This window comes from Odontesthes bonariensis, chromosome 3 (assembly GCF_027942865.1).
Source record: "Odontesthes bonariensis isolate fOdoBon6 chromosome 3, fOdoBon6.hap1, whole genome shotgun sequence".
NCBI lineage: Eukaryota > Metazoa > Chordata > Actinopteri > Atheriniformes > Atherinopsidae > Odontesthes > Odontesthes bonariensis.
The window spans coordinates 19,920,864-19,941,450 of NC_134508.1; the positions used below are offsets into that span (position 1 = coordinate 19,920,864).

Genomic DNA, 20,587 nt, shown 5'->3' on the forward strand with positions numbered 1-20,587 from the left:
TCAAAAAAAGTTGGGACAGAGGCAACAAAAGGCTGGAAAAGTGGTACAAAAATGAAACAACTGGAGGAAAATGTTGCAACTAATCAGGTTAATTGGCAATAGGTCAGTAACATGGCTGGGTATAAACAGAGCACGCTGGAGAAGTAAATATGGACAGATGTTCAGTAATCTGCCCAAAAAAAATCTGTCTCCATGTTATGGAGCAGTTTCAGACTAATGGCACTCAATCTAAAATTCTGAAAACTTTGAATATTCTGTCATCTGCAGTTAATAATGTCATTAAACATTTCTGAAAATCTCTAAGAGACTTGTACACAGCTGAAATCAGCACTGGATGCCTGTGACCTTCGGGGCTCTCAGGCAGCACTGCATTAAAAACAGGCATGAGTCTGCCGTGGAAATCTCTACATGGTCTCAGGAACACTTCCAGAAATCATTGTCTGAGAACACAGTTCACCGTGCCATCCACAAATACAGATCAAAGCTCTAAAACGCAAAGAAGAAGCCGTAAGTGAAAAAGAGCCAGAAGTGCTGCAGTCTTTTGAGGGCCAAAGCTCATTTAAAGTGACCTGAGGCAAAGAGGAAGATTAACTGAAAACTGAAACACTTTTTGGAAGCCATGGATGTTGCGTAATCTGCACTAAAGAGGAGAGGGATCATCCAGCTTGTTATCATTCAGATCAAATGCCTGCCTCTGATGGCACGAGGGTGCATTACTGCATATGGAACTGGCAACTGGCATCATATGAAAGAACACCATCAACACTTCCAGGGAAGTGCCTTGCATGTTTCAGCGACACATTGCGAAACCTCATACTGCATCTATTACAGGCTTAGTAAAAACACCAGAATCCGGATGCTGGACTGGCTTGTCTGGAACCCAGACCTTGCACCAATTGAAGCACCATGAAGCACGAAATATAACAAAGAAGACCTAGGTCTGTTGAGCAGCTAGAATCCTCTATCAGACAAGAATGAGACAACGTTCCTCTCTCAAACGTCCAGCAACTGGCCTCCTCAGCTCCCAGATGTTTACAGACTGTTGTTAAAAGAAGAGCTAATGCTACATCTTGGTAAACATGGCTCGTTCCCTTCCCACACTTTTTTTTTTAGATAATCTGTTTCCAATCAATTCAAGATGTATTTTTTATATGAAATCGTGAAACGTCTCACTTTCAACATCTGATATGTCTTCTGTGTTCTGTAGAAAATAAAATATGGCCTTATTAGATTTGAAAATCAATGTACTCTGTTTTTATTTCTACAGAGTTCCTTAACTTTCCTGGAGTTGTGTCTATATTACAGACAACGGATGTCAGAGTCAGAGGTTGCCCAATCCTTCTGCACTATTCAGCTGTCAGAAATGTGGACATAATAGAGCAAAAAAGCTTATTTCCATTGTCGTGCTCAATTTTGGTGATGAATAGAAGCTTAATATTGAGATATTTTCATAGTTCTCATTGAAAAGCGGAGTGGACAAAAAGTTTTCCATTAATCTACTGCCAGGCATCTATGCTGCTATTATTAAAGCAAAATCCTTCCATGTCCTTTCTTCCCATACGTAAATGCTCATACAGCACATGGTACACATTCACACACAAAGCCACAAAGTCAGCTCTGTGAGTGTTGTTTTTAAAAGTCATATTTCCCATTTTGACATATTTTCTGTAACTGCTTGGCTCTGCTGTGGTTTTCCTCCAAAGCGAGGGCCTGTTGGGGAGAGTCCCTGCAACTGTTTTCACAAAGACCTTTAGTGTTTGACCAAAAAAAGAATGTCAAACACAGGTTGGATGAGTATGAGGTTATTCAAAAAGCGGCTACACACATGGCTTGGAATGGCCCTATTTTGAAAATCATATGCATACACATGCCTGTCTCGAAGCAGAATGCAGAAATATACAAGATTGGACATGTAAGCAGAAGCAGTGAACGTACACAGATGTTCTGTGACTTTAATCATGTTCATGGGCAAGCAATCAGTGGAAAACACACAACGTTCACACACTCTGAAGCACCATTGACAGCGGCAATTGACCTTGAAGAATGGAGTAGTAAATATAGGACAGAGGATCCTACCACAGATGCAGTGGCTTTAAGAGGACTGTTTAACCAATCAAATTCAAAGAGTGAAATCAGTAGTATGAAATCCAGATGTATAAAATGATTGGGATGAAGAAAAAATAAAGTGCAGAAAGCTGAGAAAAAAATAAGGAAAAGATAGAGGGAATGAAAGGAAAAGAAAGAGAGAGTAGGGAGTTTCAAACATCTGGCAATCCATGTGTAAGAAGCGAGCGGAGCTCCATTAATTGGAGCCATGCTGGAAAATAAATTAATAAGAGAAAGAGTGGACTGTGGTTAAACAGCATGAGAGGAGGGAGAAAAAGAGGCCAGGGTGGTTGTAGAAAACACACATAAAAATACAGAAACAACTTTATTTCTACTAATAAATGATGAAATAAAGTGTGCCAAAGCAGGGGAATGGTTTCTGTTTCTCTAATGAGTAACTCCCCCGCCCATCATCCTCCCTCAAGGGGAATACACCTTGGGTAGGGCAACAAAAGCAGTGCTGTGGCTCTGGGCCTCCAGGCTTCAATGCTGCTTTTATGAGACCTGGCTAGGTCAGGTCAAACTGGGTCACCTGGTCCCGGTCCCGCTGACATGCACACACACACACACACACACGCACGCGCACACACACACACACGCACACACACACACACACACACACACACACACACACACACACACACACACACACACACACACACACACACAGAGGAACTGATGTTCCTTTTCCCAGACTTTGGGGATTAAAAACAGATTTGGTGTAAAAATGATGGGGGTTTCCATCTCTTTTTCTTTTCCAGCAATTCACTTTAGACAGTATTATATGAACTTGTTTTTGCAATACTTCCATCAAACATGCATAGCTGCAACCACAGTCAAAGCATAAATTTTGTTAATTCAGCTGTAAACTGTTGACATTCAAAAACAGCTTTCTGAGAAGCAGTTTTTTAAGGCTTTTGTCTTGGGTGCAAATGCGACTCGTTTTTTTTATGACTTTCTTCAACACAATTCAGCTTGAGGTTATAGTCATGAAACTACACTCACACACACAAAAAGAAAGAAATAAACTTAGTTTTATGAAAGAGAATCTGTCCATATCCGTATTGTTTAGCATTTTTTTCTAGCAGCTCACCCCACCTAATTTGTGACAACGTGGTTTTTCTGTCTTCCGTCTCCCTTTGTTAGGATTAACCTATCAAATTAAATGCTTTACTTGCACAAATCATGTATGGGCGTGCGAGGGGCATGCAGGAAGAGTGCAGGACCTTGCAAAATGTGAGCGGCATTCATTGTAAAACATTTTGCCTTTTGTTGCTTGAAAATGGTCTCATGTTCTTTCAGTAAAAAAAAAAAAAAATCTCTTCTCTTCTCTTCATAATAAAATCCTTGGGCAAAAGAAAAATCTCCAGAACTCTCTGATTCAGCAATCTTTTCTCTATTTTATAATTTGATGAGGTTTTGTCTGAACTCACATGACCGCAAGTTATGACGACACCTGAATTTTGAGATGATCCTTCATCTTTGTCTTTGTGTGGACACTTATTGTAACTATGCAGACACACTTGTGGCTGACTTTGCCACAGCAAGAGGAAGAAAAACAACAAAATAAGAAAATAAGGTCTATGCCATCCTACTTTTAAATAAGTTATAATTAAGGAGTGGAAAACAGAGAATATTCTCAGATACCTTCATACAACTACAGCATTTTAAGGTCATTGTGTATATATACCTTAAATATCATGTTACAGAGCTGTGAAAGCATTCTGAACGGACCAATCACAATTGTGCCTGCTTTGAGGAGGTGGACGTCAGGTTGTATGTCGGCTCTGCATTGATCTGAGGTGGAAGCACAAGTTTACCATCTGGAAGTGACAGAAAGCACCTACCAACACAAGCCCCTCAGTCCACACAAAAACTGTTACCTGTGTTTTTAAGACTTCTCATCCCTAGGGACAGTTTTTGACAAACTGTTTCGTGGGGTGATAAATAGAACAGAGGAACACAGAAAAGAGACACAACATTTACTCTGGTGTGGACATATATATAACGAGCCTGGATTTCAACAATAGCTAAATGTTTCCACACGATGTTTCTTGACTGGTTGGCTGTATGATTTATTGCACAATCAATTCCTCCTGCTGTGGCAAGACAAATTCCTGTTTCAGTTTTTATGTATTTTATACATGAGGATTTCGCAGAACATTCGTCATAGCCGCTGTAAATTTGTTTAGCTCCAAAACCCGTTTCTTTTTCAATTTCCTCTTTTGCATATTGAATAAAGAATTTATATCTGTGTGGTGTTGTGGACACAGTGTTGCAGCATTTTCAGGGAACTAGATGACCAGAGAATTAAAGTTAATCCTTAGCTTTACAGTGCAATGAGGGCCACATTAAGGGTTGAGTAAAGAGTGAGATACAAAATAAAGTGTTTTTTTGGGGTTTTACTCAGTCGGCGAGTGCATAAACAACAGCCTCAGATTAAAGGGGAACTCCGGGGCATTTGAAGCGCGTTTCCATTGCTAGAGGTTGTCAAATACTGATAGTAGGACACAGAGAGGTGCAAATCTGCGCTCCCTGTGTGGAGATCGCGCTGTTCGCGTTCAAGTATTTAAAACATTACAACAATATTACTGGGCATGTATTGTTGTAATGTTTTAAATACTTGAACGCAGTTTTTCTAGAGAAGATAATTGTTTTGTATATGGGATTATCGTCCATTGACTCTTTTGGGCTTTCACATGCACACGCCTACCGACAAGAGGTAAGTGACATGCTGTTTATAAAGTTGTTTTGTAACGTCCCCATGCCAGTAATGTGAGAACCATGCATATGGTTTTGATGGTAAGGCTTGTGACTTTATTGTCGGATGGTTTATAAAGTGGTGTGACGTTTCTGCTGTGTGCAAGTTGTTGTTTTACGTGGAAGGTTTAGCTCTTGCCCCTTAGCCACCACGTATTTGGTTAGCATGACAGGCTGCGCAAACAGCGCAATCGCTTCACAGGGAGCGCCGATTTGCACCGGTCTGTGTCCTACCGTCAGTATTTGACAACCTCTAGCAATGGAAATGCGCTTCAAATGCCCCGGAGTTCCCCTTTAAGTGTTTGTAGATACTGAGCTGGACCATAATGCATAGGTCAGGCTTAACAGAACTGATACTGCTCCATAACAGATGAATACATTATGAAAACCCATCCTTAGAAGACCCTAAAGTGAGAAGGCTACTTATCAAGGAAAAGTTAGTAAGAAAATATATAAGTTAAGTTTAGAAACTTGCTGGTTAGAATGTATCACTTGCTCTCAATATAAACAGATTTTTTTTTTTACTGAGTTAACCTATAGTCAGCGTAATTCAATGACATAATTTACCCATAAGGAAAAAGATAATCAGTAACATAGCTCTAAAGCTCTGATATTCAGCCAAGCAACTGCTGTGAAAACCAAGCCAGAACCAAATGCATACTGAATCATGTATGATGATTACATAACCCAGTTTATTGCTTAACTAAAATGAGAAATAACTTCAGATTTTATGTCCTGTCCTCTTTCATTAGTGTCATCAACATCTTATTTTTGTCGTAATCTTCTTTTTTGGGGGGGGGCAAAAGCACAAAATTTCTCTTCGCAGGGATGCTTTATTTGAAACAGGCTTGTGTCATTTTATACTGTTTTATTGATTCCACTCTGTTTAGAAGGTGATTGGTAAGTATGTCACACATTTGTCATATACTGAATTTAGGAAAAGAAGGTCAATCTAAACATCTTCATCCAACAGTCTAACTGTAGAGGTCAGGCGTAGCACACAGAGGTAAAACAGAACTCATGTTTGGAAGACTTTCCGCTTCTGTAAAGCTATGACTGCTCTGCACTTAAAGCAAAACAATGTAACTTCTCAAAAAGCCCACTATGGAGCTCCCCCTACAGGCTTGGAGGTAATATAAGGTTACACTGTTGTAAATACAACACCCTTTCACTTTCACGTTTCACGTTTGTTGACGAACCGGCGAGGAGTCAGAAGGTGCAAGCTATGTCAACCGAGAAGGTAAGAGTAATCAAATGTACCTGGGAGCGTGAGAGGGGTCTATTTGTTTTTGTGGTAGGTGTGCCAGAAAGCAAGTCGAAGTACTTCCGCTCAGCTCCCGGGCCGCTCCAGCAAAGTTACATAGCGCAGTTTTTCCAACTCAGACCCCCGAAGGGCATAGGAGACAGGCCAATCGTAATATTAAAACTCATTCTAGCCGCACAATTTTTTTCAAGCTGTTATTTTAAGGTAGAAATGTTACATAGTATTGCTTTAAGAAAAAACACAGTCTGTCAAACACAAATGTTAAAAGCCCTTTCACTTAATTTTTTTTTTTGGGGGGGGGGGGGGGGGGGCAAGACCAAGCAACAAAAACCAAAATGTCTGCTTCTTCACTTTTATTTTTCTGGATTTTTTTCCTCCTGACTGTAAATACAATCTACAGAGTTGTGCTTTCTCCCTACAGCTATTGAGTAACATTTAAATCAAGGGTGATGTATGTTAACTGGAAAATAGGCGGGTATTCAGTGGCAAAATGCTACAGGCCTTCTCATTTTGTGTGCGTGCTCATTTGATAATCTTTGTATGGTTCTTTTGTGGACATGAGTTTTTCTTATCTGCCATTCTTTCCCTCTCTTTTCTGAAACCTTTTTACTATTGTCAGTGCGTGCAAACACTCAGTATTTTATGTACTCAGCTTCTCTCAACTTGAACAATAAAGATGTATTAAAAGGCCAGTGTAGAGTTATGTGTTTGGTGATGGAAAAAGAAACGAAGAATGTGCGTGGTTTTGTTGAACGTACAGCGGAGCAGATGTATCTATGGAGACGAAGTGGCAGGGAAATGAAAAGTAAAAAAGGACAAAAGGAATTTTAGAGTCTGAGTGGAAAACACTCTTCAAAAATAGTCAAATGCATTATCAACAAAAACATGACGTCAGCAGGGACAATTACCTGTAAACCAAAAACCACAGTCAAATCTTACCTATTTTGACAGAATGCAACCAGAGATGAGCTGTTCTGAACACTCCGAAGGGAAAATGCACATACTGACGCACAAATGCCATTAACGAGGAGAAAAAACACAGGCACCATCGCCCACAAACAACATAATCAATTTTCCAACAAATGGCCGTTACTATATTTCATGTCAAACTGACGTGTAAAAAATTTCTTTTGAGAAGCACAAACACTACTTGGCCATAAACCATCAGTGTCTGACAGCCATCATACAGCCACAAAATGCTTCTGGCTGTGGTGCACACATATTTTCAATTTAGGGATGCAATTATGCTGTTAGCTTTGTCAAGAATGTACACGGAGATGTATATATCAAGCCTCAAAACACTACTTGATATATGTTTTTTCCGAGCATTATTCCTCAGAAATCTGTTGATGAAATGATTGTCAGTTGTTCATCTTATGGAAATTATTTCCAGGAGACAGAATGTAAACTGCTTTGCTTGGTTTGTAGAGGTTTCATAGAACTTTGAGGAGGACAATTTCACATTTTGATTAAATAAATGAACTCACTCCGTTGTAGAGAAGCAAAAATACAAATCTACAAAAGCAACTTGTGTCTTTCAGGACCAGAAAGTCACTGCATCCAAGAAACTATTTGTTTTGTTGGTGTCTTTTCCTGTTTGATGACTACTTGAATACGTTTTAATTGTGAAATATGGTGTTAAATAAAAGTAACAATATAAATGTACATGTAAATATATCATTTTGAATTTCTGGACTTTTTTGATGATACAAGTGCTGTTGCTGCTGTCAGAGACATGCTAGCACCAGCAAAATCAGATGTCTTCGGCCAGGAATATGCAGGCTTTTTAATTGCCCATTCATGAAGCAACTTGCTCCGTTGTGGGTGTAATTGTTCACCTACTTGCCTGTGTACTGTGCCCATTACCCGAGGATTTCACTACGGGGCACACCAGATAACTCAGACTGCAGAAAAAAAAAACATGTCATTGGCACCGTCCCCACTTTGTTTCTCCAACAGTTTCCTCTGTGCACAGATGTTTCCAAAATGGTGGTGATCTCTCGACAGCTATTTTGACAAATATATTTGTCACTGTGCAGAGGCAAAGATACATCATAAAAAATCTAATTGTGGAATTTCCCTACAAGCTTGTCTTCAAAATTTCCCACCATTTTTACCAACCTTGCCAACCCTATGACCTTGCACCCGGTCACATGCACCCTATGGTCATCTACATATTGCAGCTTGCAAACGCGTAGCATTCATTTAAGAAGACATGCGCAAACAACGCTCCAAACAAATGCAGGATACACAAGGCAGCCATGATAAACGCATATCCATAATTAAAAGCACGTACTGTATATTCCTGGCTTTAGTCAGTGGCCTTTGCCTGAGCGTATCAAATAGTAATCACAAATTAAACTTAACAGCCAAACAAAGCAATGTGACAGAACTGCACAGAACATGATTAAACTCCCCCAGCCCAGTCTCACAAGAAAGCGTGTAATATGTTCGTCTACATCCGAATTGTAGAGTCATAATAATGGCCTGGAAATTGTGAAATGGCAACATTTTTCATTGTCTTTTGTCATGCAAAAGGAGGCACTCAAGTGACGTGATTCAAACCTGTAACCGTGTACATGTATTTAGAAATATTTAAGCCTCACCATGTGAGCTTTATCCCTGACTCCAACCAACTGTGACAGGAAATTTGTGATAGTTTTGCACTATTTGCAGCATTTTTCATTTTGCAAAGAAAAAGGAAGGCTTGTAACATTTTTTAGAGCCTTGAAAATTTGGTCATTTAAACATCTTTGACTTTGCTCAACAAGTTCACGCAGTTCAAGGCATACCGTAAATTAGTTACGATCCTGAAAGGTCAATGTAGACATATAACGATTTAGTGGGCAAGAAAGTGTTGTGACTATACAATTTCTGAGTCGCCATTGTGAGGCTGAAATATATAATACTGTAGCTATTGCGCATTATGGTGTGAGACTGTGTTAATCCCACAAATGAGACAACAACTATTCTTTCTATCAAAGAATGAGCTCACACTGGACATCTTCATCAGCACGCATGTAAAGTCTGAAGTAGATTAAGAGAGTTGTTGAGAAAAGTGAAGAAGAAAGTAGAAAAAACAGATATTCTTTCATTTAGAAGTGACATTATCTGGCATTCCTTTGGCAAACTATTCATCCATTAATCAGAAGTGTCAGAAAAGAAAGTGTCACATACACTGCACATATTTAAGCTGTCTGACACATATGCAATAACAATGAGTGACTTCTGTGTTAGCAGTGCTGAATGAGATGATGTTGGTGATAGCAATGTTTCATACAACACACAATGTTGTCATTATGTGGAGGCTACCCTCTGGGCTGCTGAGGGTGTCCAGGTCGGCGCTGAGGTCAGCCCCCGTAGCTCCAGGCTCAGCAGCTCGGCCACGGGTCAGGCCTTATTTAGGCCTTAGGTAGGCAGCTTTTCATTTACCATTAAAGTCAAAAGTGACACTCACACACACACACACACACACACACAGACAGACACACACACACACACACACACACAGACAGACAGACACACACACACACACACGCACATGTTCAATTTGTTTCTCGCTGTTCTTCCACATTGGAAGTATGTGTACAGGACTTATAGTTTAGCCCATAATTGATAACTCCGAGAAGCTCTACAGACTTACTAAGACACACTCATCCATTAATTAAAACACAAACAAAAAAAAAATGCAGAGAAAGCAACAATAAATGTCACAAGTGACTTTGAAACCCTGAAGCCAATGGGAACCGTCAACCCGAACCGCAACCAGTGCAGAGCTCTAACCAAATCCCTCTAAAATAACTCTCTATGGACACGATGTAATTCTGCAGAACAAGAAAACATTTGTGTCCTCTGCTCTCAAAAACAAGCTGCAAACGGCCGTGCCTTTGTCGTGGAATCTCTAAGTCTCCATTTATATGTAGCAACCCAGAGAACAAACCCATACAAAATTAAACTCAGCTGACACGCACCAGCAAAGACGATGGAGAATTCTCCTTTTTTTTCCTCCTGATAGTGAGGAAATAAAGGAGAAAGAGGTCAGTGAGACAGGGGGGAAGAAAGAAAGACAGAACGAAAGAAAGAGAAGAGCCAGACATCCTTCTCAGCCTGAGGGGCTGTCATTCTTCAAAAGTGAAGAGAACAAAGATGAGAATGCAGTGCAGTCAAAGAAGTTCTACCAAACGCACCCTAACACATGACCATGCAAGAGCACACAAACTTTTCCAGTAGCTTATTCTCTGCGCGATGAAGCCAAAAGAAAAAAAAAAAAAAAGACTTAACCAACAACAGATGCATACTGAAGGTTTTGTAACGCTGAGTCTACTCTATAGAGTAGCTCTACAGGCACCCACCAACAGAGAAAATGACCAAGTGGCGAAAGGCATGTCAGAGAAGAGAAGGGGAAGTAACATTCAGAAAGTCTGTTTTCCACAGTGTGGTCACTAATGTACAATGTTTTGTTCACACCCACTTGTTTATGCTCTTCTTGTAGACACGTCCACTGTTCCTTTCGGACACGCTGATTAACATTCCTCCTGACATTAAGGAAAATTAATCTGGTGATTTGTCAAGAGTTTGCTAGAATAGCTCGTAGCGAGGCCTTGTGTTGCCGCGCATAACATCGAGTGGCGTGGTGTGAGCGCTCATCAGTGTAGTGTGAGTTGATGGATGCAGAAAGCTCAGATCAGCTGAGAGGAAGCACTTAGCATGCAAATACCATCTTAATCACAATCATCAATCAAGCAGCCCATTTGTATTTATATAGCACACGCCGCACAAAGGATGCTATTTGAAATGATTCAGCCTGTCTAAAAAGAGCTTGTGTTTCGATGTGAGGAGGGGGGGTCATTAAGTTTATTCACACACATATTCTATCTTACAAGCACACGCACGTAATGCAAAGCAGCAGCAGCGGTCAGACGCACACCAGATTGCCTTGTGATATTCGACATAGCCTATTTTAGTGTTTCCATCCGGCTTATGTAATTGTGTGAAAGGGAACCAGTTTATATAACCTTCAGGGGAGCTGAGTGACTGAGTGTGTACACACTCAGGTAGACTAGACCTACTCGGCCATTTGTGATGTTGATGGAGTGATCCATCAACTTTGACAGTCCGTCTGTTGGCGGAGAGCCTGCAGGCTAAAGCAGCCACTTCGTCTGCTGCTGGTAAATGGTTTGAAATTGTTAGGAGGTTGACCAAAACTGATGTTTGCCATCGTAGAAAGTGGTATGCCACGTGTTGTTTAGGGGATCTTCCAATATCTAATGTCATTCTTGAAAAATCTCTGGAATTTCAGAGTCCATTTCAACTGATTTCCTTTTCTTCTGCACAATAATGCGATCTTTCTTTGTGAATCGAAGCTAGTGAAGCCAGGAATAAACACCTAGATGTGCTCTCATCAGTGGGGCAAACAAATGAGGGCAAACTCTCATCTCCATAAGTATTCATCCTCTCACACGCAGCGACTTGAGAGCACATGCGAGTGCTGATCAGCTTTCATTCCCTTCCTTAGCTGTTTCTGTTGTTCTTTCTGCCCCTCTCGAAATCTCTGTTCTCAATTAAAGCTGTCCTCAGGAAACTCAATCTCCCGGCTCATGCTGTCTCACAAACACACACACACACACATAAAAAAGAGAGGCAGAGGGACATGGGTAACACATCTTACTCATGCTCTGACATGTCCTCTGTCCATCTCCTTGTCTCACAAACAGAGGGAATTTATGAGGAAAACGGGAGTGAAAAGCAAACTTACCGAAGGTACGATGTGAACTGCACACGGGCTGCTGGTGTTTGGGATTGAGTCAGCAGAGAAGCGAGTTGAGAAGGAGAGTAGTAGTTGTGTTTGTCAGTCAGAAGTCCGTCTCAGAGCGACGACAGAGCTCAGCCTGTTGCATTCCGCCTCCCTCTCCTTTTCCCGTCTCTCCCTCTCGCTAACATACACCCTCTTTCTCTCTTTCTCTCGTTCCTCTTGAAATCATTGTGTACTTTGATTCACAAACCCTGCCTCTGTCACGTGATCCAACACTTCAAATATACAGCACATATTTTTACCAGCCACAGAATGCCCCAAGGCAAGGAAAACAGGGTTCAGAGAGCTTAGGTTTCAACTTGCGGCCCCCCCCCCCCAACCCCATCCTCCTCTCTTTCTTTGTCTCACAGTGACTTTCTACCTTCACTCCATCTACCGTATACTGTCAGTCAACACTCTTTAGTTGGATTACAAATGTGCGGCTGTTTGCTCATATTTATTTCTCTTTTGCTCACTATCCAAGGATAGGCTGACACTTAGTCTCACAAGAGAGCAGTGCGAGGGGCTGCACACCTTTGGGGGTATCAGTATCAGTCCCTGGCTTTCATTCCATGTTTGCAGCGACTTGACTTTGGGACTGAGGCCAGCGGACGTGAAAGACCACTGGATCAGGCCAATCAAATACCTTATTGTGACGAAATGTGCCTGATGGGAATTCTCTGATCTAAATTCAACACATTCAAAAAAGTTGTACTAAAATGTATAATGAAGATGAAGCCCGTGAGTCCATCTTTACACACTCATTTATGTACATTCAAAGTGTTACAGATATAGGTGGAATACATTTTACATACAGTTACACCAAGCCTTGTATAAATGTTAGTTGACTTTATTAAATCTCCAAAATGCAAATGACTATGCTGTTTTCCATCTTGCCTGGGTTGAGAAGCACAAAGGGCCTTTCTCTTTGCAGTTTCAACAGCTTTAAATCTATTCAAGTTGACTCTTTTCCTCCTACAGGATTTTCCTAAGCAAATCAACCCAGTAGTTTTCTGGTAAGGAAACATTTAATGGAGTTACATTTGATCCGTGATGAGATCAAACCTGGCCAGTCAGCCCTTGAGGGGCAGAGCTAACTGCCTCTTCATGTCAGAGATAAAACTGTCTGCTACTGTCTGGCCTCTGTGGCAAGTCAACCCACTAAAGAGCCATCCGGCAACAGACAGCAGCAGCAGTGCAGGCTGCCTACCTCAGCAACAGCTTAGCCTTACATTTACTCGTTACTCTCAGTTTGATCGTTCAGTTTTAATGAACAAATATTGTCAAGAATTAAAAATAATAATAAATACATTTGTCATGCTTTATTACAAAGTCTGAGTGACATGTAAATATATACTTAAATAGAGGTAGTTAAGGATCCAATGGTCACTTGTTACAAACAAAAAACATTGCCATTAATTATAGCTCGCTTAGAGTTTGAATTTATTTCTGGAAAAAAAATAAAACTAACAGCTTGCATTAATCAACGTATAAACCAATTAAATGTATGTGTGCATAAGTAAGCCAAAAGGCTCATTGTCACCAGCATCAGCTGCTGTGTCTGTGGTGAGAGTTATCACACACTTCTAATAGGTCACAAGATATGATGGAGAGCAATTACTTTGGAATGATACGACAAGCTGTACATTCTATCTTTATTTAACATAGCATGCTTTTGATTTCAAAATTTAAAGGCATAGTTCGCCTCTTTTGACATGAAGCTTTATGACATCCCATATTAGCAATATCATTTATTAAATTTGACTTACCCCCGCTGCGTCCTGTGAGCCGAGTTCCAGCCTCGTTTTGGCGTTGACGAAGGTAGTCCAGCTAGTTGGCTGGGGCCACAAAAATAAAGCGTCTTGTTTCTCAAAACAATATGCGTTCAAAAGAGTAATACATTTGCATCACAAAGTCAGACCTCACAATCACATGGCGCTATTTTCTCTCTACCTTCGTGTCACTACAGGCTATGTAGACCGTGCAGACCGAAGTGCAGACCGAGCAGTCCCCTGCTTCTGAGCAGTAAACACCGTAACAGGGCTATCGTCAGGTGGCTGCACGCATTGATGTGAAGGTAGAGAGAAAATAGCGCCAAGCGATTGTGAGGTCTGACTTTTTCTGGATAACGATTTTGTGATGCAAATGTATTACTCTTTTGAACGCATATTATTTTGAGAAGCAAAACGCTTCATTTTTGTGGCCCCAGGCAGCCAACTAGCCGGACTACCTTTGTCAACCCTCAAAACAATATACGAGGCTGGAACTCTGCTCACAGGACGCAGCAGCGGGTAAGTCAAATTTAATAAATGATATTGCTAATATGGGATGTCATACAGACTGGCGGCCTGTCCAGGGTGTACCCCGCCTCTAGCCCAGTGACTGCTGGGATAGGCTCCAGCCCCCCTGCGACCCGACCGACGGATTCAGCCAGTATAGAAAATGGATGGATGGGATACAGCTTCATGTCAAAAGAGGCGAACTATCCCTTAAGACAGACATTTGGTTTTGTTGTTGCATAACTCACCACACCACCCTGTTTACATTGAACTTAAAATAATACTGGGGATTTTTTTTGCCTTTTGGCTCCCCCCATATTTATGAGATATAACACTAGTGTCATAAAATCAATTCTCCGTGGGAGCCCTGAAAATGTACAGCCATATACGATATTTTGTCATGGTGAAGACGCCACAAAGACACCATCAAAGCCCCACAAAAATGTCAAGTAAAGGTAAAGCCAAACTGCGTGGAGCTGGGCTAGAAACCAAAGCTGTGATCTGTGGAATCTCAGCCCCCGGGCATTTAGGGCGGTTTCAGGCCTATATGCATAACAAAAGTCAATGTAGTTTCAAATTATTCAGAATCCCATAGTTTTAAGGTTCACAAACTTCTCTAGAGAGAGAGAATGAATGACGTGGAAAATGTTTATTTAGAAAGTGCAGTGATTTACTTTAATTTCATAGACAGTGTAAAAACTAAATATTTATTAATGTTTTAAATGAATACATAGTTATTTCTAACAGTTGATGTTAACAAGAGGTTAACTTTCACTAATGTTCATACTGGCAGACGACTGTTCCTCTGTCTGAACTACAACCATCCCATATATTTTCAAAGGGATCGCGCACAACCACATTCTACTCACATTGCAAAGGCATGGCTGAGGAAGATGAGGTTATGGGTTCCAGAGTGGCCCAAATGCAGTTCTGACTGCATGAGTTGCACATATAATGGGACAAAGTACCTAAACACCTGTAAACCTTCATCGCTAGGTATCCTCAAAGCCAGAGCGTGTTGTGAAATGGAATAAAAACATTACAAATTGTTAAAAAATGTACTGTCCCAATTTTTTATTTATATTTCTTTTTGTAATATGTTACAGGCCTGAAATACAACAAATGGTTGCATATAAATAAAACTGATGAGAGGGGAAAAAAACACGCAAAAGAAACAAGAGATATCTTCTAAGTTTTCTTTAGAATGACTGTTTCCTTATTCTTTTGCGTTTGCATTTTTCTTACCATCCAAACTTTTCCAGCTTTGGGACTGTGCATGGAGTATATTACAGAACGATGACTGCAACACTGTTATTTAGTTTTGTAATGCAAATACGGCACTGGAAAATTGCTTTAAATCATCATCCTAATCAAGTGTGAGGCTTCTGGCTGTGAGACTTATTATGGCATTTTTCAAAACAGTGAAGTCACAACATGAACCAGTCTTGGGTTCACTGCTGTAATCATCTGGGTTGGAGCCACTTTTCTCAGCAACAGTGCCAGTTAGGAAGTTGAGAGGTTAGTGCTGTTTGTGTTTTACGTGTCAATGAAATGTCCTCAGAGGAGCGTATAATGTCTCAGTGAGTGAGAAAGCATCTGTGTATTTCTTAATGTATTTGAGCACCCGCACATGCATTTGGATTCGGACACAGGTCTTCAGGCACATTAAAACACATTTAATGTAGCGTAGTGTCGATTATCAATAAAAGATACCGATGGAGTAGGAAGATTAGGGCATGTGGAGGTATCTGATGTGGCCTGCAGGTAGTGTTTTGGAGGCATGACCTCAACTGGTCTACAGACGTAAAACAAAGAAGAAAGGAATGAAAGAAAACAGAGGACGAAAAAAGAGGGGAGCATATAACCTTCTGCAGAGCTTGAAATGGGGCCCTTTTTGGCAGCAAGCAGTGGAGAAACCGCAGAGCAGTGCGACTCTGGAGTCGAGGGGTGGAAGAAGCAGGAGAGGAGGGGGGGGGGGCGCAAAGGACAAGGAAGCCGGGGAGAGTCGCGAGGGGGGAGAAGAAAAGAAACTGGTAAGGCAGAGGGTGCAGACGTTAGGTTTTAATCAGCAACAGGCTGTTGGTAATGAGATCACTATCCCACTGCTCTCAGATTGATGTCATGTGAGGCTCTTTGGTGCAGAGAGAAGCATGCAGGAGATGACAGGCATGCATGACAAGCTTGCTCGCTTGCTTTCGGTACACAGACATACAAGCATGTATGCAGAATCGCAAAGACAGAGAGATCCTCGTACAGCCCACAAACCAATTAACACGGGCACCGCGACTCACACAGCACACAAAGAGCCTTTAATACACCACAACACCCTGCTATTAATTTTCCTCTAGCAAGAAAAAGAGCTGACACAAATATAATCACACCCACACATACACTATAAACACATTTCAGGTCCCAAGGCTTCTTTATGTATTTTCTGTCTCTCAAGCTACTAAACATGCCTACACACAAAGAACATACTGTACCAGTGGCGAGGTTTGGCTAGACTTGCAGGCGAAAAAAGAGGGAGCAAACGAGGAGAGAAAACAAGGGCTGGGGGAAGAAAAGGAGGGAGGAAAAATGGAAAGGAGTGACACCGGGTAGCAGTTGGTAATTTGGGGTTGTAAAGTTTAACAAACAACTTGAGAAATCAAGGCGCTACGTCACTAAGACACGGGCAAACCCTTATGTTTATAGAGAGATTCACAAACAAGCCACGCCACAGATGTTAAGTAATTCTACATTTTCAAAGCAAATCTGCATATTTGCTGTTGTTTGCAGCAGTATGTGGTCGTGGCAAAGTAGAGACAGAAAGCGGATAAAAAAAAGAAAAAGACGGTCAGGGATGTACACGTGCATCCAATGAAGAGCAAATAGTTTTTCCTTTATAAAGTTCCTCCAAATTCAACCATGATGTCACTCTGAACCTGTTGTGAACCCAACTCTGTCAACCACCATTACCGTCTCATCCCCTCTCTGTTCCCAATCTACCGCTGTACCTCTCCATCTTCTTCCCCTCTATCCCCATCTTGCTCTTGGATTTCCACTCTTTATCATTCACCATACAAAGTTGTCTGGTTACATTTTCCTTTTCAACACAAACTGCTAACACCCCCAACCCACCCTCACCCGTACCCCACCCCCCCCAAACACACACAACACAAACTGCTCACAGCCATTTGGAAAGTCTCTCGTATAACAAGGACAGTTTTAATCAGAACAAGCTGGCATATTTTGGCCACGACCTGCGCTTGTGGTAATTCAATCAGAAAGAAAGTCAAAAGAGGAGGAGAGAAAAAAAGAAAAGGGGCACAGGGAGGGTGAGATGGAGAAATAAGAAAAACAGAGGGGAGAAAAAGGAGACAGTGGGCGGAAGGGAGGGTGGGGTAGGGGTTGAGTGGTTTGCAGGAGTTTAATCCACATGTGGAAGTGATTGTCTAATTACAGCTGATACGTGTAAGTGTTACTGCCTGCAGGACAGATGGTAATTGGAGGGTGCAGCGCCATGAAAGCTAGATGATTGGACGAGGGAAAAATTAAGCTGGTTAAATTGGAGGAGGAGGAGAACTCAGAGAGGAGTCACGGTCGCTCCTGCCTCATCTTCTGCTCCTTTCCTCAGCTTTTTCAGCCATGACTGACTGTAGGGCAACTAATTATCACAAGATATTATAGACAAGATTGAACTTGTTGAATGAGCTTCGAAGGTGCTGGAATTGCAGAAATGATAGTGGTGTCAATTTTCTCATTGATTCTGATGAAGAAGCAAAAGTCTGTTCTCTCTCATTTTATCGCTGTTTCTTTGTGGTGAATTTAGTTGGTTTGTTGGTTCTCTGCTCTCCCACAAAACAATCATCATGATTTGATTCTCAATTCCTACTTTGCTGCTGTCATACAATAATTGTTGCCTGATTTCTCTGAGCCAATCGGCCATTCTCTCCAATCTTTAAATATCACTGTAATTCTGTCACGCTGCTTATTGGATTTCACACAACCCTTCCTCTCCTCATCTCCTCCTAATCTGAGGTCTACAGGACACATCGAACCTCTCAGCCGTCGCCTAACTCCACCACCATTAGAGTCTAGACTGACTATTCGTGACTAAGGTGCAAGCAATTTACCAAACCAATCCTAACTGGTTTCCTCGTCAAAGGTCCACATCTATCAATCCTCATTACCCCTTCTAACACAAAAGTAAACCGGAGGGGCAGTCAGAGTCCATACTCTGCGCCATGACCCACTACCCCACATCACTTTAAAGAAAGTGATAAAGCTGACCTAAACTTTAATGGATTAGTTATTTTCCCAGGCAGCATGCATGCCTTCACCGAGCCTCCTCAATTGTACATAACCTTGCTGGCACACAAACTGATGGCAGTGTAAAATAATGAAGTACTGCTCACAGGGGAGTATGTATTTAAGTCCTTATAGCAGGGGAACAGATTAAGAAATAAGAAGAACGTGTTGCATTCTCCAACTCCATGTGAATTTCTCCTTCATTTATTTCAGATCAATGTTTCGGCTCTCAGGCTGCCTTCAAGACCAGTAATCACAGTAAGGCCTACCCTTACTGTGACACATTAAACTGCTTGGAGACAGTGAGAATAGCACTGTCCCCCTCAGGATAATGTGGCACCTCTTCACAAGAGGGCACCTGTAGACAGATCTCAGCAGATCTTTGCTGCGCTCTGAAATGTCTGTCTGCCTGTTAGAAAATGTCCTCTGGAGAATAAACAGGAGACTGTTACTGCTGTCTCAGTACAGTACTAAACTTAGCCTTCTTTGTGCTGTTTATAAGGAGACTAATAAGGTTTCCCAAACTTTGTTTGGTGTTGGACTTACATGCCAAATGAGGCCAACAAAGTTTCCAGAATATCAGAGCTGTTTGATCACGTGCTTTTCTCCATTTTACTAAAGGCTGCTGTTCTGTACATTCCTCTTACAGTTCTGCTCAAGCAGCAGTACATCCTTTTCTAAGAAGAAGAAGAAGAAGAACTTAAGCAATTTCCTACAAAAACAAACAAAAAAACTACAGACTTTTGCTAAAGAGCTCGCCTCTTCCCAAAGTCTTTTCATATCCAAACAGCCCCACAGTACAATACTTTGCTGTGAAGTCTTCACAGTACAATACATAGCTGCAGCATTTTCTTGTTGTTTAAACTCACCTCATCCTGCAGCGGAAACAAATCTCCATCCCCAAAGGTTCTCCTCACCATGGTAACCATCGAAATGGGGAGAGCTGCAGTGCCCCCCTCATGTGTAACATAGGAGCTCAGTGCTGCTGCAGGTGGCGCTGTTTCTGCTTTTCAGCTGAGGAAGGACAGTAAAAGAAGGCAAAGCTGCAACTGTTTGATGTAAAATGGCATGCATGCCATCATCACAGGCTTTTTTTATTTAGATTCTGCACTTCTCCAGCCTGCCATAAGGTGCAATTTTTTTTATCCCTGAAATCTCATCAGCAGGAGCGGGTGATAAATCTATGTTACAAAGCAGGCACTGCTTACTGATACTGTATTTATTAAAATTAGACAAACAGCCCAAAAGCTAAGAGCAAGGTTATCATGTTTGTTATCATGATTAATCACACCGTAACACCGCTTAACTTACTCTGGATGTCTAAGAAAACGAACTAAGCCCACATGCACAGAGGATCACAGCAATAATAATCACGCTATAAAAAACAGCTTGGCCACTGAACGCGCAGCTATATGAAATACAAAGGCTATAAAGCCTTTACATTTTTTTCAAAAAGTATGGAATATATACAAACATGTGGAGCTGCAACATATGGCACAATCAAAAAAAAAATTAGAACCGACAGCACAACACTACAGCATAAAACTGAGCAGTGAAGTTTGTGCCACAGCAGGTTCTTTATATTACACTACGACTTTGAATGTGACATAAATATGACACTGGAAGAAACTGTTAACGCTGAGCGCATCACAGTGATCTATGGCTCAGGGCGTCACCTGTAGGAGTAAAAATGCTGCCATGTGACACACATATCTTGTCAACGCAGTGAGTCACTAGCTTTAGCACACTGTGTAAGGAAAACACAAAGAGGGATATCGGGCTTGACTGCCCGTACTCTTAGGCGCTCTTTACAACTCTCATTAGAGAACCAACGCTAACGTGCTTTGAGCCAATATTAAACCTTCCTTCATCTGCTCAGATACGTGCTCATACGTCCACACCCCATTCTGAGCTCAGCCTGGAGACGGCAGAGGGTTTTAGAGCCTATATAATGTTTACTTTGGAAACTTGTGAAGATATTAAAAGGTTGGTCAAAAAGCCATGACAAATAACTGGAAAAACATACCTCACATATCCGTGCTAGAACTGCCCCCTTGTGGGAAACAAAAAGCACCAAAAGTGTGCTGCAGTTCAGAG

General features: G+C 41.4%; 1 protein-coding gene across 1 annotated transcript in view; it reads right to left on the minus strand.

Moving 5' to 3' along the window:
- Positions 1 to 12,043, minus strand: part of LOC142377082 (retinoic acid receptor gamma-A-like) — a 40,422-nt gene extending 28,379 nt beyond the window's left edge. The window contains exon 1 of the mRNA XM_075460843.1: positions 11,886 to 12,043. The gene's annotated coding sequence lies outside the window, so the exon portion shown is untranslated. The remainder of the gene's footprint in view (positions 1 to 11,885) is intronic.
- Positions 12,044 to 20,587: the final 8,544 nt, after the last annotated feature.